This window comes from Labrus mixtus, chromosome 9 (genome assembly GCF_963584025.1).
Source record: "Labrus mixtus chromosome 9, fLabMix1.1, whole genome shotgun sequence".
Taxonomy (NCBI): domain Eukaryota; kingdom Metazoa; phylum Chordata; class Actinopteri; order Labriformes; family Labridae; genus Labrus; species Labrus mixtus.
Window position 1 is genome coordinate 26,545,046 of NC_083620.1, and position 5,958 is coordinate 26,551,003.

Here is a 5,958-nt window from a genome sequence, read left to right on the forward strand (position 1 = left end):
GTTTTTTATTGTGTCATTTCATAGTCTTACTTTTTATACATTTTTATTTCTATTTAGCACCAAACTCGTGTAAAGTTCAAGAAACAAAAAATTAAAGAAAAATCAATCAATCAATCAGTCAATGTCTCATTGTGTTTCACTCCTGACTGAGCTTCTCTAACATGTCTTATATTCAATCAATCGTCTCTTCGTGGCTCTGAAGTGTCCCCGGGTCCCCGCTGTGAATCATTCGAGCTTTTTCAAATACTTTTCTGAAGCTCCAAAGAGGATTGCCAAAAGTTGCCTCTCTAAGAATACCTCTTTAGAAAATCTGTCTTGAATCCTAAATGGGGATTGTGGCCGTCCCGCAGAGGGTGAATAATCTGCTCAGTGGAAGGAAACAGTCATATTTAGTGAAGAAATACATTTCACGTCCAGTTTCAGGGATTTTCCTGCTCTGGGATAATCTACAGAAACCCTTGTCCTAAAAGTTGTTGTGGGTTTTAGTCGTTTAGTCGTTGAGTTTTATCCGGTGAAAACGTTTGTCTTCATTCAGGTTCGTGCTCATCTTTGTGTTTTCTGCTCCACGGGTTGGCATTTCTCACGTCAAAAGCTGTATCCTCAGAAAGCTTCAAAACAAAGAAATGCATTGTTCCTGAAACCTCCGTCTGAAACGGTGGGAAAGTGGAGGAGTGATGCTTCCGACACTTTAAATCTGAAGGTCTGAGCTGTGAGTGGGAGAAGAAAACCTGTGTGATCCTTCTGAGTTAAACCCACAGGATACTCAGGGCCTTAACCGTGTGTGTGTGTGTGTGTGTGTGTGTGTGTGTGTGTGTGTGTGTGTGTGTGTGTGTGTGTGTCTTCGTGCTGGCTCCATCCTTGATGACTCAGCTCTTATCCCCTCTGCACTTTGTCGGGATTAAGTGCTGCATGTTGCAGACAAACATCTCTCTAATCAGAGCAGAAAACTACGTTTATCACTCGGGGAGCTGATTCATCTTCACACCTTCCCTCTGTGTGTATCTGCGCCGTACACATCACAACATTCACTAAAATTATACATTAGCCTTTTTTTTTTTATTAATGTAATGCTGTCACAAAAACGAGGATTCAAGAGTTTGAAAAATGAAACGACTGGTTTTGAGAAGGTTTGAGAAACTGAATCATTTTATATAAGACATTTAGTTTGCAGTGTCTCTGTCAGTGTCTCTGTCCAAATTCAGGTTCAGAGTGAAAATCGGCAACATGATTTAGAATATTTTGGATCCATTCTAACAAATTTTACAATCACCTGATCAAAGTAGGTCTATTATCTATCCTGCAAAGATGTTTTTTTCTCCCAATCGCCCGAACACAACAGCAACATAACCTCTCAGTCTCATCTTCTACTATAAAAATATTTCCAAAAGCATAAAGATAAAGATAAAGATAAACTTTATTCATCCCCCATGGGGGAAATGTTTGTGTTACAACAGCTCTAGAAAACAGGAAGCAGGAATATAATTACTAAAAATAACAAGAAGTTAAAAATCAAACATATGTACATCAGTTAAATAAAGGGTGATAATAATAATACAATAATAGAATAATACAAGGTATTTACACTTCCACTTGTGGAAAGAGTTATTGTTATTAAAATTAAAAACACACACATGGATTGCAAAGGTACACAACGGGTTAAAGTTAAAGTTAGATGCACTTTATCCCAATCACCGCACCCACATGTTTTGAGTACAATGTAGGATTAAGACATAAATAATGATGCAGAATTGATGCAATTCTAGTGTTGACTGTGCTGAAGAAGAATTATCAAAGAAGTATTAAATGAATGGTTTTGTCTTTGCTTTAAATGAACTTGTGCATCACCTACAGTATATCATGTTGTGCACATCCGATCACTAATGATCTCCTGCTTCTCTAACTCCTGAGCAGATTACGATCCAGCGTCAACATTTAAAGATCCTCTGAAGCTGCAGACAGAGACATGAAGAGAGCTCAGGCAGAGGGCTGGTCGTCCTCTGATTAGCAGAGGAGAGAGAGAGAGAGAGAGAGAGTGACATTAAAAAGAGTGAGCGAGGATGGAGACAGGGAGGGAAAGACTCGGTGCTGGACTAAAGGGCTAAAAGAGAAGCAGACATTCCTGATAACCTTTCTGTTTCGTCACCATCATCAGTCCCACAGGTCACATGATCACACCTCTCACCTCACTCATAAAGAACAACATGGCTCCTCTAAACTGGTTTAGTGTTGGGTTATCTAAACGTCACTAACTATGGCATCAATGATTCCCCGCCCTGCGATGACTTTGAACGCCGCATGACATGTATCAAACAAATCTGAAACAACACTTATGATAAATGATTCAATCTGTGTGTAGATCAACATCTGATGCAATCAGTTGAAATGAGGGAATCCTTCCTTTAAACTCCGTCCAGCCGCTGCAAATATTCACTGCTGCACCAAATGTTGGTGATCCAACGACTCCAAATATTCCCCCGTTAGCTCCTTTTTGAATAACAGCATCTTAAAGGTGGAGTCTGTAGAAATGTTGCAGCTTGTAAACACAACATTCAAACTGGCACTACCAGTAGGGTACGCTAACTGCACATGCTAATCACCCTCCGCAGGTAAAAGCCGACCGACGGTTCACCCTCGTTTGGGAACAAGCTTCATGGCGTTATATGTTTTTTTTTCTTCTTTGCGGCTACATCCGCGTCGGTCGTGTTCACCGGTTTTGAATCGCGTCCAATCGCTGAACCGTATCCGCTCATGAACTCACCTGCGCGCTTTGTCATCGGCCGGTGGAAACACACCAGCTCCCCCGTCCAGAAACGTCCCAGGTCAACCAAAAACAAACCAAAACATGAAAATCCAGTCAGAGGACAGAGTCTCTGCAGACACCAGCACACATGTATGGAGGCCCAGAAGTGATGATTTAGTCTTGTTGTTGTTGTTGTTGTTGTTTTTATGAAAAGTTACTAACTCGACCTTTAACTCTACAGTGATCAGCTGTTTTTAAAAATAACTGAGGCCCTTTTTTTTTTCAGATTGATTAAACTCTGAGTTGTTATTTGAAGATGTATGTGTTGAGTCTGAACCACTGGACCTGACGGAGAGGACAGAGGAGCAAAGTAAAGAACAACAGCAGCCTCTACCATCATCAGAGTAATTCTCAGTTATATCACTCCGAGATAAACTGGACGTGTTGCCCCACTCGTTGTGTCTGACTGGTATCCAGCGTCCAGCCCCTCTAAGCCCAGTAACAAGGCCGCACCGGGCCACAGCTAAAGCCTCCAGCAGCGCAAACAATGGAGGGGAGCTTTACAACTGCTGACTGTCCACTAGTGCTAAAGCATCCCCATTCTGTCCCGTCTGCTGCTGTCGCCTCTCTCCCCACACACACACACACACACACACACACACACACACACACACACACACACACACACACTGAATCTCTCACTCTGGTGGTGGTCTGTGGAGAAAAAGAAAGTTCAGTGGTCCATATGTTGATACGTACACACTGATGAGACAGTCCCTCTCTTCTTCTGTCTTTCTCTCTTTCTGTTCATCCCCCTCACTCCATCCCTCTCTCTCTCTCCCTCTCTCTCTCTCTCTCTCCTCGTCCCGGGACCTCCACCCTCTCTCCTGCTTTCTCTCTGTTTGTGATCTACACTGACTGTGAAGCGTGGTGTCCCGTGGGCCTAAAACCAGTCAAAGCGACCCCCGGATCGCCTCAGACACCCGCAGCTCTGCCGCCCGGCTCGCCCTGCCGCTCCCTCCCCCCCCCCTCCCCACAGCCTGCGTGAGGGCTGCTCCTTCACTGTGTTTCCTCCATCGGCCTCCTGCTGTGGACCATGTGTGAGTGTCTGCGGGGATTATTCAGAGTCACCTGGACGCCTTCCTCCAATGCAGGTCAGACTAAACATCTAAAACGCTCCGTTGTGTGCAGCAATGCAAAACGTAGTAGAGCAGGAGAAGCACAAGGTCAGATCTGTGTTGTCAAGTTAAACTTCAGCTTAGATTAGAAAGTTCAAAATGTTTACAAGTTTCATGCAACGGCAAAAGTGTTCGGACAAGAAATTCAACATTTGTTCCTGTTATGAGTTAAAATGTGATGCGAGTTGAGGGACACACCCATTTGTCCAGTATGGACTGGAGACGTTCACACCCATCATCCTGAGGGATCACAACACCGGGTCACTTGACGGTTTCACTCTCAAACTGAGACTAAGGCCTTTTTTTTTTGATGGGTTCACCTTCTTATATTATATCTATTTGAGATAATATGTAGATTTCATAATTTGAATTCTTTAGGATTTACTCTGTAGGAATTATTGTTAATTGTTTGGATATTTATTATACAAAGAGATTGTAGCTGGTGCTGTGTAATACCTGGACTGACCTACAGTCAGGATGCAGATGGTGATTCCAATATAAACTCTACATAATGTTGTTATGTTGGCTCTCATGATGTGTTCTTTTAGTGGTCATCTTTATATTTCTTGTGATGTGACAAATGATTAAACGTTTTGAGGATTCAGGGTCTTGATTCTCTTAGTCTGTGTTAGAGACTGACTGAACTCTTCAGGGTGGAGCGAGACCTCTGGGTCAGGGTCCTGCTCAGAGGGTCAGGGTCTATTCCATCATAAAAAACCAGCTGACGTAAATCATCCCAACATGTTTAACATTTTCTGACACTGATGCTCCGTCAAAGCTCCGTCTCTCACACTGATTATGATCGTCGTTGTGATGGTCATGTTTCTGTTTCATGACCAGCTCTGTGTGCGTCTCGTCTTCATTATCCCTGCACTACAATACTTGTGTAGAAATTAAGATCATTGCAAAGTTGTTGTTTTTTTATTAGTTGACTATTTGCATGATATATGGGTTAATGTGAAAGTAGTATTCTTGAGAAACTCTGCTTTGTTGTTTTTAGTGACACCTGTGGTGATGAGTGGTAACTGCAGGTGTGCTTTGAGATCCAATCAGTGTTGATTGAATGGTTTTGACTTTTTTATTTTCATATTAACACAAGGACAAGTGGGGAAGTGTGTGAATATCCAACATTCAGATCTCATGCTGTGATTGGTCGGCTGAGGAGGCGAGGACAGTCGAGGGTCAGACTTTGTTTTCGATTTGTGGCAAAGAAAATCTGTACTTCAAAAATGACACAACAAGCTCCGTTTGATGGCAGCACAACATCGTGTTATTGTAAGTTGTCCCACTAGAGCGCTGGTTAAACTGAGTGTAACTACACGTGACGTGTCATCATATATAATTTGTGACGGAGACCGACCAGCCAATCAGAAGCGAGCATTTTCTGTGGCATCTGTGGATATAAATTGAAGTTAATAACCTCTGGAGATATGGAAGCTATCCTTCCCCCCTCAGACTCTCAGACCTGGCGTGTTTATTGACACACACACACACACACACACACACACACACACACACACACACACACACACACACACACACACACACACACGCCTGCTCTAGTTTCCTGGCCCATTTAAGCGCTGACATGGGCATAGCTGAAGTCTGGTGGGACGTCAGGCCCCGTGCCAACCGAGCTGCCCCCTCCACCCACCACCCCACACCCCCATCCCACCAGCCGTCAACACCCCCCCCTCCACCCCCCCCACCCCTCCCTCACCTCCCTACTCCTCCTCGCTCGTCCTTCTGCTCTCACCTGTTTCTCCTCACCCTTCAGCTCGCATCGAAAATACACTCATGTAAACATTTCGCTGCTGGTTACTGAAACCTTCCCCACTATTTCCCTCTCCCTCCATCCCCCCATCCCCCACCCCTCCACCCCCGTCAGGCCCAGTCCCTTGTTTCAAAGGTCCCCGTCCTCCCTCGTGTCTAAATCCTGGCTTTGTGTTGGAGCTGTAGTGCAACAATGACGGTGTTCGCTGACACAGTGCTGGCTGCCTGATCTGCACTGACAGCATCTCGTCAGTACCACCTCTGCAT